This window comes from Paramisgurnus dabryanus, chromosome 2, assembly GCF_030506205.2.
Source record: "Paramisgurnus dabryanus chromosome 2, PD_genome_1.1, whole genome shotgun sequence".
Lineage (NCBI taxonomy): Eukaryota > Metazoa > Chordata > Actinopteri > Cypriniformes > Cobitidae > Paramisgurnus > Paramisgurnus dabryanus.
Genome location: NC_133338.1, coordinates 33,661,934 through 33,679,209, shown reverse-complemented (window position 1 = coordinate 33,679,209; position 17,276 = coordinate 33,661,934). Strand labels below are relative to the sequence as shown.

At 37.0% G+C, this 17,276-nt stretch overlaps 1 protein-coding gene across 5 annotated transcripts in view; it reads left to right on the top strand.

Annotated features, from left to right (window-relative positions):
- Window positions 1-260: 260 nt before the first annotated feature.
- adcy7 (adenylate cyclase 7) overlaps window positions 261-17,276 on the top strand; it is a 40,605-nt gene continuing 23,589 nt past the window's right edge. For 4 of the 5 annotated variants that reach the window (XM_065289548.1, XM_065289547.1, XM_065289546.1 and 1 more), the window contains exons 1-2: window positions 261-439; window positions 16,000-16,052. The gene's annotated coding sequence lies outside the window, so the exon portion shown is untranslated. The remainder of the gene's footprint in view (window positions 440-15,999; window positions 16,053-17,276) is intronic. The other variant, XM_065289544.1, reaches the window with a different exon arrangement.

Sequence of the window (17,276 nt, the reverse complement as noted above, 5' to 3'; positions counted from 1 at the left end):
TATAGTCTCAATATTTACAGTTAGTACCGTTATGAAGACATTAAAGTCATACCGTTTGGAATATAAACCTCTGATTGTTGTTTTGGGTTTCTAAGAGTAGCCTAGATCTTTGTGATATCACATTATTATGTATAATCTCTCAAATTGCAGACACTACATAAATACTGTATTATTTAAACATGTGAAGGCTTGTCAGCATTGGCTGTACGCAGGGAGGCGCGCGCTGAACACAAATGTTCCGCGCGCGTTTTTCCGTAACGCGTGCACTCACTGCACAGTCTGGTATCTTAGCTGCCTGAGCTCGAGCCTCTGCGAGAGAGACAGATAGACAAAAAATTACACAGTCAAAAATACAACAGGAGGACAAAATTGTAACATTTCTGGTGCGGGGTTCGGCAACCAACACCATTTATTTTTTACACTTGACGATAGCAGCCGGGTGAGTGAAGTTTCTTACTTGAGCGGTTTGATACCTGTAGAGCTTGGTTACCTGGACTCTCGAGGAAAGTTTATTTCTTCTTTTTGTTTTCTTTTAATATTGCTTTTAAAATGATAAATACACGACTTTCCTGGACCACAGTCAGATGACAAAACGGGTTATTTTGTTTCCTCTTTTGTTTCGTCTTTTGTCTCCTCTCATGTCTGTAGCTTAGGGCATCAGTCCAGTTCAGAGAAAGATTTCTGACTAAAGCATTGCATGATGTCGTGTTATTGATACATTTGGAGTAGCCTACTGTCCAGGATTAAGTTGGATAGAAGTAGCTTACGTATTTGTTTTAGATATAGCCTAACTAAAACGCAACTTAAACATAACTTCTTTAGTTTTTGTCTGTGAAACTGGTAACGATAGTTGACATGAGATTTGTATGATAAAGCACGCACAGTAATGTTAGTGGTGACTTAAGTTTCGGGTTAAATCTGAGTATAAGTAGTGTTAATATTGCCTATTCATACTAAACTTTAAAATGTTTTGTAACCGATATAACAGTAAAAAATGAATTATCAGGCAATGTTTGGTAGATAGTGAAAGTAACTGCTTCGCATCTTGCATGAATTTGCCCTTGTACAGGAAATGAACATATTAGCTTGCATGAACCTAAGTGAAGTGGAAGCTTATATGCAATGTATTTTCAGTAAACAGAGCCACAGGGCATGTCGTCTGAAAGTGAACAGAATGACAGTAATACAAAAATATTAGATTCAACATAAGATTTCTCAACTTAAGTCTCAGAACCGGAGAGATGAATGCACTAAGTTTAAACTTAAACTCAACCAACAGTGGAAAATGTAACTACTTTTTCTTGAAGGTTATCCACAGACTGCAGAAGTGATTGTATACAGTCAGTGTAGACTTATTTAAGTTTGTGACATTTTGGTGGATCACTCAATCTTTGTACAACTGAAGAAGCACACCAAGGTAATACTCTGACAGTTGATCCCATGCGTCATGTTAAGATTGTAAATGCAACGTTATTAGGAAATGATAACTAGTTACAAAGTTAGACTCTCAGTGTTGTCTGTTCGCCAGTGGAATGTGTATAATTTTGTGTTGAATCCATGAGTATGATTTAAGACTTGACTGAAGATGAAACCTCATAGAGGATGTGAGCATTGTCTGCAGTAATTTGTGTTTGCAGCAAGAATCAAAATGTGTATTTATCGTCTATAAAAACATCCATCTTTTGTTAAAAGCTTTCAAAGTTATGTTGACATGCCAAAGCTGCTTTCAAGACAACAAGTGTATTTTGGAGCCTTGCCTTGTTAGAAGTGACGCCAGATTTCACCCTTCACCACTCATCATCTTAATGCCAGACTGTGGTTTCATGTTGAGAGTGCTGGGTGGAAGATGCATTCTCATTAGGATGTGGTGGTGTTACCTCTCTGTAATAGATGCTGTGTTTAAAGTAGCCTATAGTCATTATTTCAAAACTTTTCAAAAAGTTCAGTTTTAATAATACGCAAATATTGGATAGCTTTTTACTGATCCTGAACAAGATATTGATATTTATACTAAGCCACCACGTAAAACTATGCTTTAATATGGTCTTAACTCTCGGAGCTGTCCCTTGAGTTCGTCCCCTGTGCTGTGTATTGAACACTCCCTTCCTCCTGTGGAGATTTTCTGGAGTTCACGTTCCACACATCCACACAGGCGATGTCTCTTCCACAGAATGGAATGTGGTGCACTTTAAGGGAGTGACTTCCTCAACTTACTTTTGCCTCTGCTCTTCTAAAACACACACATATACACATCTGCAAATTGTTAAATTTGTAGCTTTATTTTCCTCCTTTTCCTAATGATGAACCAAAGAAAACAGCCAAACATTTTGGATGATTTGGGACGGTTTCCCAGACATGGTTTAAGTTAGTCCAGGGCTAGGCCTTATTAATTTAATCATTTAAGACATTTTTACAAACATACCTCACAAAAAACACTACAGGTGTGCATCTTAAGACAAATAATGTCAGTAAAATATGTTAAAATTAAACAGGACAAGGTGTTTTTAAATTAAAGAGGCTCAAACATGCATTTTCGTCTGGTAGTAGGATAAGCCCTGTCCGGGAAACCGCAGCTTTGTGTCTTTTAATTGGGCTTTAAATTTTGGCCTTAAAGTCCCCAACAGTTGATGGACTATCAAAGTAGGACTGTGTATCGGCAATTATCGATACATATCACGCTAGATTGGTTGTGCTGCGGTTCGATACATTGCGCTGCTGCTGTGGTGGTGGTATATTGGAACATTTCCTGTTTTGGGAATAGAATAGGATATAATTTAAGGAAAGCTGCCATCAAGAACATACCTCCAGTCATTTTAAAGTTTAGAGAAAAGAAGACTAGCGGTAAACAAAAAAAAACCTGCCATGAATCTTGTATGATTTATATATTAAAAAATAGTGAATTTTTTGCAAACAAAATATCCCAATACGCACGTGTATCGATATTTTCTTACCCCCAAAGGATTTTTTTGTTTTACAGTTTTTCCATCATAGCACGGTTAAATACTTGACCGAACAACCTCTTTAAATGATGATCAGTATGCTATTATGAGTGGACGACTATTGATTCCTCTCATCTCAATCATGTTTCATAGACAATTACACAAAATCAATTCATCCACAAATGTAATCTCCTAACCAATATCAGACGCAGTGGTGCCATGCTGCTGTTTTAAGGCTTTAGTCAGATATGTGGTAGAGCCGATCATTACCGTGCTACAGTTTATTATGCTGTTGCTTGCTGTGCTGTTTGACTGACAGGTTAGGTCTGTCTCAGCATAATATTTTGAAATACAGAAAAATCTGAATAAAGCACATATATGACAAGTAAACTTTATTAGAGGGAGAGGAGGTGGGAGATTGCAACTGATGGGAAAGCATGAAAGACATCAGCTGTATTAAGTCATTGAGAAGAATAGCTAATCTAGTGTGTTCACAGCCAACACAAAAGGTTCCTGACTGTCACTCAGAAGGTCAAAACTGTTTCCCCCTCAGTAGTGTGTTGCTGTTCTGGCTTTGTGGGCTGTGAAGCATGTGCTGTATGATCTATTTTAGGTTTGGTCTATTTTGTGACCCTTACGAACAGCTCTCGCACTGCTCAGTGTTTGCTGCAGGCTGTTTGGAGGAGTTGTAGGGTTCACTTCCATCTCTTCTTGAATAAGCAAGCAAGTCTAGTTCTAAAACTTTAGCATTGTCATTGATAAACTTGTTTGTATGTTAGCTGACATGAACAATGAGATCCCTTTCATGAGAAAATGATCCAAACTGTTTCTTGGATGTAATGGCCACATGCTAATTCTGTTGTCCCTTCAAGCAATCCACAAAATCTTTAGATGTGTTCTCTCTATAAAGTTTTACTCAGTAAAGAATTTATGTCCCATGTTATCCTTGTCGAAATCCATGATCAAGTCATGATTGTAAAGGCTTTAAAATGAAGCAGCATTCTTCATAGAGTTCAACAGGTTTAAGATCACACAGGGTTTTGTGTTAAATTGTTTGGCCTGTGAGAGATGATGTGATTTCATTTGCAAAGTCTTACTGTTTGATCCTCTCATATCAGACTGTTTGATCCTTTTATTGAGCTGATAGAAAAACCTGTTTTCTGCTATTACATTTTTCCTGTATTTGTTTTCTTATTCTCTGCTTTATTTAATTGTTGCACATCCTCTGCCCATTCCTATGGCATACAGTTAAAAGCATTTAAGAGAAAGTCTCAGCTCGTCCTTAAATAATAAACAAACCCTTAGATCCAAAATAAACCCTGCCCTCTCAGAAAAAAGGTACAAGAAGGTAAAAATGTTGTCACTAGGGACTGGGGCAGTTCCTTTAAAAAAAGTACACTTTTAATGGTGCAAATTGGTACCTCAAAAGTAGATGTTGGTATAGTTGAATACTGGTACCTTAAAGGTACATATCTATTTTTCTAAAGGTACCATCACAGTCACAACTTTGTATCTTTTTTCTGAGGGTGTGGATGCAACACAAGAGCAAATTGGACTTAAAGAGCAGATTGAATATTTCAAAGCTTTTTGCAATGTAAATGGTAAAGAAATGTTCAAAAATTGTCCAAAAAATACAGATTTGAGATTATGTTATTATTATTATTCTATTACTTGAAACACATTATTACTGATAAAGTACCATATAAAATGGCACGATTAACCAATCAGAATTGAGTATTTCAGAACACTGAGTAAAATAGGATTAAAATATATGGAGAAAGATCCAGCATGCAGCGTGTTTCATGCAGTCTGAACATTCTTTATGTAGTGTGTGCTTGTTTGCAGCACTGCTGTAATGTTTTGTCTAGCGTTGTCTTCCAGTTTATTCATCATGAATCCTTTACACACGCTCTAATTCTGTGACGCTAAGGTGTGGACATCGGTTGACAGCCGTGTGCGGTCTAGACTGAGTGGAAGTTCTCCCATTCTTGACCCTTTCGATGCTCTTGTCTCTTTGTCCTAAAAGTGGATCCGACACTTGAGGGTGTTTCTGAAGATCAGGCTTTTCAGTTACTGTTGAAGGTATTTCAGGTACTTATGCCAAGCTGTGTATAGCCGTGGTGTTTTTTTTTAAATGTGAAAACGCTATGTAATATGTGAAACGCTATTGTCGCATTACTGTGTGTTATACATTGTGTAATTTTGTGTGTGCTTTTTATACTCTTGACTTGCAGAAGACTGGTTGTGGGATTGGGGTAGCCAGATTTAGCGGACAATGTCACCTGTATGTGAATGTTTTGTATGCTTTTTTGTAGCATTTTTTGTGGATTGTTTTTCCTGAATGGTATGTGATGAAGAGACATATCTCTACAGATTGTGAAGTAGAGATAATGATAAACTTGTCCTGTGGGACAGTCCACAATGCTTATTATGCATATTTTTGTATCCTTTCTATTCATTTAGTTAAAGCATCCCTTTTGGGTTTAAAATTATTCCTCTGCTGATGTTTTTTACTGAGTTAGAGAATAAATAGAGAATGAGTATTTGCAGTAATAACAGTCATTGCACAGTAGGGAGAATATTTAGATTTCAATGCACCTGAAGGCCAGAGGAAGTGATAGGGTACACCCTATGTTTGCGCACTGTCAGAGACCAGGTGTTGGGGTCTTTTGTCACATAACATGTTTAAGACATCCTTATCATTTATGTGACAAGTGAATTATAGAGCTTGAGAAATTGACCGTTCTCTTTCTCAAAAATTCTTCAGAAAGGTTCATTATTTTTTAAATTTATCTCTCTGCTGAGTGCTGCCTGTATTGCACTGCTTCAGCTCTGTAGTTAGGGAAATGAGTCACAGTTGCTAAGGAAATGGGTTGGTGTGTGTGGTTAGATTGAGTAGACATCTAAGGTTGTCCTTGATGCGAGTTTCTCTGCTCAGAAAATGGTTGAATCTGTCTTCTGCATTTCTGTGTGCATTTCCGCAACCTATTATTCTAGGGCCCATTCACCACTGATGTGGCCATTTATCAGGACATCAATACTAAATAGCCTCTGTATTAATTCTGCATCCTTTACATCATCTAAAATGTCTAAGCAAATCCTCTGTGTTTGTGCATGAATGGTTAGGGTTAAAATTATGTTAGTGTATTTGGAAAGGCATACATATGAAAGCATCAAGCTAGTTTTGTGTGATAGGAGAGGATGTAATATGACCTGTGCTCTGTGTGGTTTTTCAGTATAACTTCCAGTAAGAGCTGTTTGCTTTTATGGGAAGAAATGAAAAACTAAATTTAATTTTGATTAACTCATAATTACAATGATCTTTTGTCATGACCTTATGTGTCAGATCGAGCTAAGAGAGAATGAGCCAAAGTAGGATGTAAAGATACAAAAGTAATGTAACAACATTACAAGTCATTGCTATCTAGCTAATAATCCACTTCTGTCACATACTGTACACAACCATAACAGATTTTTAATTGCATACTATTTTTAGAGTTCTTAATTCTATATTTGTACATTTTTATTGTCCTGCAATTTGTCTTTATTTGCAAACATAGTAAACATTTTATTGTGCCTTGTACATATGACAATACAACGAAAACTTGAACATGAAAAATACTAGTGTGAATGAATTACTTGAGATGTGCTGAATGTGTGTGCATGTTATGCATGTCTAAATATAGGGAGGTTGCACATATTCCTGGTTATGATTAGATTTTTTTTGCTCTGTTTCAATATTTATCGCAATGGAAAAGAGACTGTATCACAATAGCATGTAGAAATACATACAGATTTTACTCAAATGTTTCACACAAATGCACACACCTGCAAAAACACTCATTATGATTTTAAACACACACACACACACACACACACACACACACACACACACACACACACACACACACACACACACACACACACACACACACACACACACACACACACACACACACACACACACACACACACACACTATAGTTGAAACAGTGTAATGTAACACTGGGGCACCAGTTTTGCACACAACGACTGCTTTCATGGAAAGGAATGGAAAAAAAGCGACTGATACATGGAACGAGACAGAGCTTTATTCTAAACCACAACTAGATCATGTTCTGTTATTTTTTGTGAACACTATATACAAATCTTTTTTCAATTGCTAACAAGCATTTTTAATACTGTGGCCACATTTTCAAAACTCTTTATACAGTCTGCAATATTGACATGAGCATCTGCCAAACTGTTAATCTGACCCCCAAAACCAATAAAACACTTCATATATGTCTCAAAATAAGTTCGCTCCAATATAACACTGGCAACAATTGGCATACACCTGATTCATAACACGCTGACCAAAAAAACATCAGGGAGCGTTTAACTTTTATTTATAAAGTTTTAAATGATTCTTCAAATAAATCACTTTGTTATTTTATAAGTTTATCATTTCATATAGGATAACAATTTTTCACTTTAATGAATGTACAAAAATGCATATTTAACTAATTCATGAGAAATGCTGCACTTTTCTCTCATGAAATATAGCCTAGTATTTCATATTTAAAATAATGATGCAGTAAAAAGGTGATAAAGGGAGAATAAATTCCAGGGTTGCAATTTACAATTTAAAAAAGTAATAAAATTTAAATATTTAACACATTAACAACATGTGCAGTTAGTTGTGTGCTTGCCTGTTTCTCTTTGTATTCGTCATCGGCCCTTTCCTGTACTACAATTCCATTAATCCTCCACGCTCCCTTAACTGTCCATTGTCTGTAATCATCTTCACCTGCCAGCCATCTCCCTCATCAACTCTCTTATATATAAGCTCTGTCTGTTTTCCCTGTTGTTGTCTGGTCTTGTTTTTAGTGATGTGTATTAACGCAGTTTATTGTTATTAAAGATATATGTTATTGGATTTCTCTCGCCATTGTCATACACTTACCAAACACTCATGACAAGTTGTTCATTCCTTAGTTAATTATGACCAGAAAATTGAGGATTCCAGTCTTCCATCTCTCTTGTATTTGGCAACATCACATCTGATGTCTTCTCTGTCAATGCATCTTGGAAAGTAATGTAATAGGTTTTAGTTTTTTTAGGTTTTATGTTTTGATGTGATTCTAACAAATGTTACTTACTGTTATTACCTAGTAACTCTGTATTTATAAAGATTGCTAAATGCAATATTATAGGTAACGTGTTAAACCATGCTCAACTGACAGATTTCTAACATGATCTAAAGTATGTCACTTACAGTTTGTTTTGATAGCCTTAAATCTTGCTTTACAGTTTTAAAAGATATAGACGTTTTCATCGGACGCACGTGCGCTGACGCGATACACGTCGGGATCCGAACTTTACTTCCGGTTTCGTTTTTTTTTTATGGTCTGACTAGTTGCTAAACTGATCTCTTGAACAAAAGACTCGTCGAAAATAACAAATGTTTTTGTTTCCTAGGTAATCTATGTGTTGTTTTTTTGCTTGTTATATAAATAAACTATGTTTAAAGAACTGTTGTTATTTATTCTTAGCAGAGTTTACCAGAAGTTACGTGTGGACCAAACAGCCACTTGTTTATGTTGTTACTGCTGAAACCGTCTATATATATATATTTCTTGTCTGAATCTGCATTTAAAAGTTGTAGTTTTCGTGTTTAGCAACATCAGTTCCGAGATAACGGCACCGACAACAAGTTTGCCACGTTGCGTCTCCGTTTGACGCAAAGATCTAGAAATCCCTAGCGCGCTGGAGCTCAAGCTGAAGTTGAGCTATGTGAGTGTTGTCATTTATCGGTTGTTTAGTTATGTCGGATGCTAGAAATACTGTCTTTTCAGCTGCTTGCTTTTGTGTTGATAATGACATATGGATGAACAACACAGTTTCTGAGGCCACAAGACTTCAAAAACTAATACAAAGTCAGAAATTGTGGGAAACCACCTGATTCAGTGGGGAAATAAAGCCAAGTTATGCCGTGTGCCACAAGTCTAACACGTTTGTACAGTAATTATTGCTCCTATTTACATTTTTGCTTTCGGCAGGCACTTTTATTCAAAGCAGCTTGAACTGCATTCAAGCTACACAATTATCATCAGCATGTCAAACCCATAATATTTGGTGCTCCTAACACATTGCTCTACCAACTGAGCTTCATGGAAGCAGACCTTATCATACAATTACTTTTTATTGGAAGAAAGCCATTTGTTAAAGTTGACATTAATATTTTGAGAGGCTTAAATGATTTGTTAAATGTAATCATTCATTCATTGTGTTATAAACATAAGCCATTTTGTGACCCTGCCTGTGAAAACCCAGCTAAAGAAAATTGTTTCTGTTTTCTACATAAAATCAACTTGATTGAGATTTGGTTGCACCCTAAGACCGGCCTCTCTCAAAGAGGGACATGCTTTCAATATGCTCTATAACTGTGGCCCATACAGCAACAGAGATTACCACTCTTCTTCCTCTCCTTTATCCTCCACACACTATCCATATCCCAACCAGTCTTTTTTTAATCCATATTACAAAACACAATCAGAACTTCCAAGATATCCCATTTTCCTACTGTAAATCATGGTATGAGACTAGAGCAGAATACCTGGGTAGGCTTTAAAAGTGAAATTGCATTTAGCTTAGAATGATTATTATTTAAGGTTCTCCTACATTTTCTATATTTTAAAACAATTACTACAGAAAGCATGCAATGTTCCATATTTTTGGGGGGAATGTTTTTAACAATTTTAAAAGCAGTGTTTTAGCATTTGAGAAATATGTTTTGCAAGTGGTAAAGATTGAATGACAAAAGTGTTTATACATTTTGGAAGATGTGGATATTGAATGCGTTTTATAGGAAAACAATGAAATATGCTTTACAGTTTGGTCCAGATAAACTTTTGCTGACTGTGTCAAGAGATTTTTCTAAATGTGGTTTCAGTATTGAAAAATGCTTGTAAGCAATTGAAAAAAACTGTAAAAACAGCATTAACTAAGTCAAGTGCCAAAAACATTTATTTCAAAGTTTCTAGAATTCCCTTACAGTAGGGGACTTAGAAAGCAGAACTGAGAATCAGCACACAAGACAGACAGTAAGATGAGTCAGCCATCTAGTCCTGATGAAAGCTCCTAATGAAAGAGAAAGACCAGATCTCCGGTAGTTACATCAAATAATTATACGTGCAGTAATCAGATGAGAGGTGTGGAGTGGTTGGGTGACCCGGCTCCAACCTCAGGTGGTGGATAATAATGCCTTCCTGTGCTACACTTACCTGAACTATATATCATACCACCCTAGCTAATGATATTTTTCGAAGAGTACGAATGTTAATCTAGTTTGCCAGTCTAAACTGGTTGTGTGTGCAGGTACTTTCAATAATATTTCATGACGAGAAATGAATGTTTGTTAATGTTTGTTTAATAGGGGTAGAAATAGTTGGGAACCACACAATTTGATTGGAATCAATTCATGGGGTCATGGTTTTGAATGAAAATTAACTCTAATTTTTGAATAAAATTTTGATTGTATAGATTTGATTCTAGTTTGCTGTGTTACTTTCCCTAGTTGACTGTTCACCCAAAAATGAAAATGTTGTCATCATTTACGCACCCTAATGTTGTTCTCAACTGGTAGGGGTTTCTTTATTCTGTTGAATAGTAATGAAGATATGTTGATAAATGATGGTAAGCACACAGTTGACGGTTACCCATTGACTCCATGGCAGGAAATACAAATACTACAGAAATCAATAAGTACAATCAACTTTGTGCTTACCATTATTAAGGTTTAGAACAACATGAGCGTGCGTAAAAGATGACAGAATTTTTTTATTTTTGGGTGAACTATCCTTGAAGAAAATCCCTTTGAATTCAGTGTTTCTCACAGACTTACAGTATATTTGTGGTGGTACATTTGCCAGAGGGGATGGGTGAATAATGGGTAACTAAAATGCAGTCAGGTCGGTCACTTTCGGAAGTGGAGCCGTGCGCAGAGTTACAAAAGACACTGTGCACACGCCACATGAAATGTGGTCTTGCACACTCAGCACGCACAACCACCCACTCAGTGATGATGCAATTTTCATTGCACACACCAATGGCAAATAAGCTTGGTATAAACCAGGTTTCAGAGTCTTAGTGGGGTGCGGCAACTGATGCCATAGGTGTGTATACAGAACCTCTCAAAAAAAAAGGGTTGTGCAAAAATCTATTTTGATGTAGTAGTGGGCCACCACAAAAAAAAAAGAATTTATGGGATCAGATGCAGTCCTACGACAAACAGAAAAACTTGTTAGTATAGAAATATCATTGACCTGTTTCTGAATACAGTTTTTTTATTCACTCAACTAAGCTGTAAATTGCTTATGACATTTCATAAAAAAAGTCCTGATAGCACTTATTGGTTGATGGGACCTCAAGAACATGCACAGTCCTAAACTCTTCACTGCCTTGGGATTGTAACACTAAAGCCAGCTGTCAGTGAACAGGGAGATTATATTAATGTTTATTCATCTGATACAACAAAATATTTGTGGTTTATATTTAGTTTGCAAAAATCTTTCATGCCTGTGGCACAGGATCTGTGAAAGGTACTCTACTAGGCAGCAGACCACTCTGGGCTGGATTCGCACAAGATCTGCACAGGAGCTGCTGACTTTGGCGCAGATCCTGTGGGAATCCGGCCTTGCTATCTGGGATAAGTCTAGAATTTAATTTCTCATCTATTCACTAGAAATCACTAGGATTAGTTTTGATTTGTGTCAAAACACTGAACACTCTAAAAAATGTTGGGTTGTTGTTAACCCAGTGCTGGGTAACTATTGGACAGAACACATTTCTGGGTTAAAATGACCCAAATAATGGGTTGTTTTTACCCAACTGCTGGGTTATTGTTAATCAACCATGTTGAAACAACCCAGCAGTTGGGTTAAAACAACCCATTATTAATGTGTTCTGTCCAGTAGTTACCCAGCCCTGGGGTAAAAACAACCCAATATTTTTAGAGTGTAGGGTTCTAGAGAAATCCAATCTAAAAATGACCTATTACTGTGCTTTTATTGAACAATGGCCAATATCGTGCGGACATAGGTGATGTACTGAAGGTAAAGGGAAGGGTGCGGTAGTTCAGAAACGCACTGCTTCTCCAGTGCCACCCAAATCAACACTACCAGAGTTCCTTTGTAGCTTGACCTTGCTGTCCCACAGCAGGGTCACTATTGTCTGTGTTTCCGAAGGATAACAGTATTGTTATTAGAGTGATGCTAGAATATGTTTCCTTTAAAGAGTATATTTCCCTCTTCTGGGAGCCATTAAGCACACCTTTTCTATGATTCACCAGAGATGAAGCAGAGTTGGCCTCTGGTAAAAATGACTTTATGCTCTGTAAAGTCATAAAATTATGTAGGGCTCACTGCTGCCCATTGTTGTGTCAACAGTAATAAAGTAACCTACTGTTTGGCAGTAGAAAGCAGTACAGTGTAACTTGCCACACTTTGCATATTTCACAGTGATGGGAAGTTTATACTCGGCACCTAACTAAATTTTATACAACATAACATTCCAAGATGTGTGAAACTCCTAAATACATGTAAAAACATTAGTATTATGTTGTTTAAAAATGAATATAAACTTCAGGGCTCATCGCTAAGGATTTTTTTGACTGGCTTAGTCAAGCAAGCCAGTGGTTTAGATTTTACTTGCCCTGCCAAAATGGTCACCAAAATGGCCACCAAAATGGCACCATTGGAATACTAAAATAAATTGTTTTTAATAGTTTTTTGACCCATGTAACTGTAAGATTATGCCTTTATTTAAAAAAAAAAGAATCAATCAAGAACAGTTTGATCTTGTCTTTAGAGCCCAACCGATATGGATTTTTGGGGGCCGATGCCGATATTAACTCGAAAAGAGACGATTTATAAGCCGATATTTTGATTTTTAAAATAAACTGGATATTAGACCCATTTCCTATAAACTGCACTTACACAACATCAATAGCAAAATATCTGCCTGTTCTATGTATGTGGGCTGTATAAACCATTTTCCAGAAGGGATTATGTTAAAAAAGCCTTAGATTACAGTCTCAATGACTAAACAATTGCACATCAAAAGTATATATTTTTTAAATGATCAAAAAACTGTCTGGTTTTAAACATTTAACACTTCTACTTACTTCCAGTTGAAGCTGGTTTTAACAGTCTGTGTACTGTAAATAAATTATAATACAAGTCCCCTCTGGTTTAATCATTTCTGACGCACCTACTGTAGTTACTGTAACTACACTATATTTGCTCTCACAGACACATTCACAACGGACCCGTATATCTTCTCCTCTTCTCTTTGTGCAGTCTGAATCAAAACATTTGCAGTTAACAGGTCATGTGTGAACAGAACCTTTCCGGTGATTCAGTGCTCCCAATTTACTAGCAAGACCGGTTGTAAGATTGAAAGTAATTTACCGGTAAGTGCTATATATAGGATTACCGGCTTTAAGAAGGGACAATGTCAGACCGCGCTGACAGCTTTGGGCCAATCAGAACGTTTTTAAACAGATGACGCGTTTACCCCTTGCAGCTTAAAAGTCGAGCACACCTGAAGCTAACATCCGCATTTCTTTACCAAAGTTGTTTAAAACAGCTTACCATCTATTAGGGATGCTCCGATCGATCGGCCGCCGATCGGTATCGGCCGATAATGGCATTAATTGACTCGAACGGTGCTCGCTAAATCTGCCGATCTCATAAACCGATCTTTCTGTTTACTTTTGTCATCAAAAGGATCCTGAATGCGGCTGCAATTAAAGACATTTTTTACGTAGCGCGAACATTTTTACAACCCGTTGCTCATGTGCGGCATGCAGATTTGTATGTCTCTCTTTTCCTTTACAGAGATATGCGTATTTTCTATGAGGACACGCTCCGGTCAACAGCGCGAGGAGTCTTCACATCCCCATCAAACAGCGTATACAACACATATCTATTACGGACAATTGCATCCTCATGCCACAAGTTTATTATTTGCATGCATTTTAAAGTTTTGAGCGTTTAAACTTTTATTTTCCTCACAGCTGCTTGTCTGCGTTCAGCCGCCGCCCACACACAGCAGCCTGTCATCAGTGCACGTGAACAGAGCGATCTCTCTCTCACGTCTTAAAGCTGCAGTAACCTAATTCATCTCTCAATAAAATCACTCTCTGCTCTTCACTAAAGAACTTTTATACTTCATACGAATGCGTGTATATTTAATTAATACAGTAAAGACTAAGTTATTTTCAGTACTTTTAGGAGACATAAGCCGAATAAATATTTGTTGTGCTTATTTATTTGAGTCTCTATTAAAACAATAATATACCTAATTACTGCAAGTAATATAACAAAGGCAACATCCGTGGTATTATTTTATCTAGAAAAAATGTAACAGTTACAGTCATCAAAGAGCTTGCATATCAGCTTTAAAAAATCGGAATCGGTATCGACCGATCACGAAGATTACAAATCGGTGATCGGTATCGGCTGCAAAAATCCTGATCGGAGCATCCCTACCATCTATTTGCCAAACTGCCGACGTCCTTAGCACATTCTCTGTGAAGCCCCGTTTGACGCCGCCAAACGCAATGTTGTTTGGTCACGAGCAACTTCGCGACCGTCAGCGTTTGCCACAGGTAACCTTCGCTTTTTCTCCGAGTTTACATGCCAGGTGTAATGCTCTGCAATCGGCTTGGCTGATAGTTTTCTTCTGTAGTGGATTTCTGGCGCTGTTGTCAACTGAGGAGTTGCAGACCTCCCTCTGGTGGGCAAACTATGCACCACTCATAACATAAGTGAAGCATGAGAGACTGTTTCTCATGTTTTATCGGCCGTTATAAACGCCAATGCCGATATATCGGTCGGGCTCTACTTGTCTTTGTCTGTTATTATTTGATTAACATTAAAATGAGACAGCAGCCGGTATATTTAGGGTGTTGTCACATTAGGACATAATGCAAGAATCCAATATAAGGTTACACATGGGCTTATTTCTGATCTTTTCACGATCACTAAGACAATACAGATTACATTTATGAGGATATTTGCAGCATTTTGAGATATGTTTGTGTAAAAATTTTCGTAAAGTGCAAGAAAACGTGAACTCTGTATTTGAACATTGTATGAACCATCTGCTTTGTTTTTAACTTTTATAACATTGTATGGTAAAGTTGTAAACCGTTTTTACTAGAATAGTTGAAATAGCCAATCCCTCTAGAACAGGACGCATACATACATTTGCCCATGTAGTGTTTGCTAAAATTCAGACCCTGTTTCTCTTTGACCTATAGACTAAGATGTGATTTCTGTGTGGGTGTTTTTGTGTGTGTATATATATATTGCATACTGTTTTTCAGATACAGCCACAGTACCCTATTTCAAGAATTTATCATCATAACAATAGTCATATCATTGTTCACATTATATTTCATGATGCTGAATTCCAGATTTCCGAGGTGAAATTGTCTATTGTGTTGAGAGAAATGTGGTTTCTCACTGTGGTTTCTATACAGACATATAAACCCCTAAGGGTGCCAGCCCATTAGGACTAAAGACTTTAAAGTACTTTGCTTTAATCTTTAAGACATTACTGTGGTGCTGTACTCTAAACAGACACAAACAGATAGAATGTAATGGCATGGACTAAATGAGGTGCTCAGAGAGATAATGAGTGTAAATAGTGCATTTATAATTGATTTTGTTGGAATATGGCAGAGAATGGGGCTTTCATGATGTGTTGAAAGGGTGTTGCTTGCAATGTTGCCCTGAGTTTAACCATAAAAAACATCAGCTGTCATATCACATGGAGCTGTTGGAATGTCACATTTTACGTGGCTTTGATGAAGACATACATTATATGCACTTCCTTCTTCCTCTCCTCTTTTTTTCTCCATCACATGTTTTTCCATAGAAATACAAGATGTGTTTGAGGCAGACACAATTTGCTAGCAAATAACCAACCAACAAAATGTCTGTGACCTCTTCATGTGTAAGCTTTTAGAAGGCTGAGAAATCACTTGAACTTTCACCTTTTCTATTCTTAGCAGGCAAGTGGACAGGATAGAAGAGGAGTGGGTCTGATCTTTGACACAATAAGGTAGGGATGCACCGATACCACTTTTTTGGAATACGAGTACGAGTATTTGCATTTCAGTACTTGCCGATACCGAGTACTTAATAAAAAACATGATTTAAATGTACAGGAAACAGCTTTTGTCATATAATTTAACAAAAAAACAAGGGACTAGTTTTCCAGTTTGTTGTAAACTCTGCCTCTTTGGACAACACAAGAGGCATTAACCCCTTACACGCCGCTCAAACATAGACATTTCTCAGACCGTGGTATCGATCCCTGGTATCGGGGGACTTTTAACGAGTACGAGTACTTTAGAAAATGTGGTATCGAGGCCGATACCCGATACTAGTGATGCACCGATGTATCGGCCGCCGATATTTATCGGCCGATTTTTGATGAATTTGAAAACATCGGCATATCGGCAGTAGCACGAGAAACGCCAATACCGATTGTTTATTAATTAACTGCATAAAGAAATCCATTATATTTAAAAATATGAGTTAATGTTGTTAATAAAATAAATGCTGAATAGCAAAAACCACCTTTGAAGGTTGTCATGCTGTCTTATTATATTTTTTTAGCTTAATTTGTGCCTCTCTTATTATGTTGGTCAGTTGAATGTTAATAAGATCCAATCCATGTTCAGTAAAAATTATTTGATACAGAAATAAACTAGCTTATAGACCAACTGTATAGTATTGTATACAAGTGTTTAATATCGGTATCGGCCAGAAGTTGTCTGATTAAATCGGTATCGGCCTAAAAATATCCTATCGGTGCATCCCTACCCGATACCAGTATCGGTATCGGTGCATCCCTACAATAAGGTTTAGACTTTTCATTGGTCCTGGTGTTTAGGGATAATACTGAGCTAAAATTTTAAAAATATTTTATATTGTGTTATAAAGTTTAGTTGAAAAAGTGACTTGATTTCTGCAACATATCTTTTGATTGCTTTTCAGGTTATCCGATTTTAGTTACTGACACACCACCTGCACCCCAATTATATTGTGTTTTTTTACAACTAGATTCCAATAGGGTGGTCTTCTCTTAACAAAAGTGTGTGGGTGGTCGACCTTTAGGCATGAGAAGTATAAAAGAAATATATCCTTTTATTATAGTTTAACTGCATTTAATAATGACACCTGATAAAAATGTAAGAGTTTACAACACAACAAGACGGTTGCTTCACAGCAAGAAGGTCCCCATTTTGAGCTCGGGCTGGAATGGGTGGTCTTTCTGTGT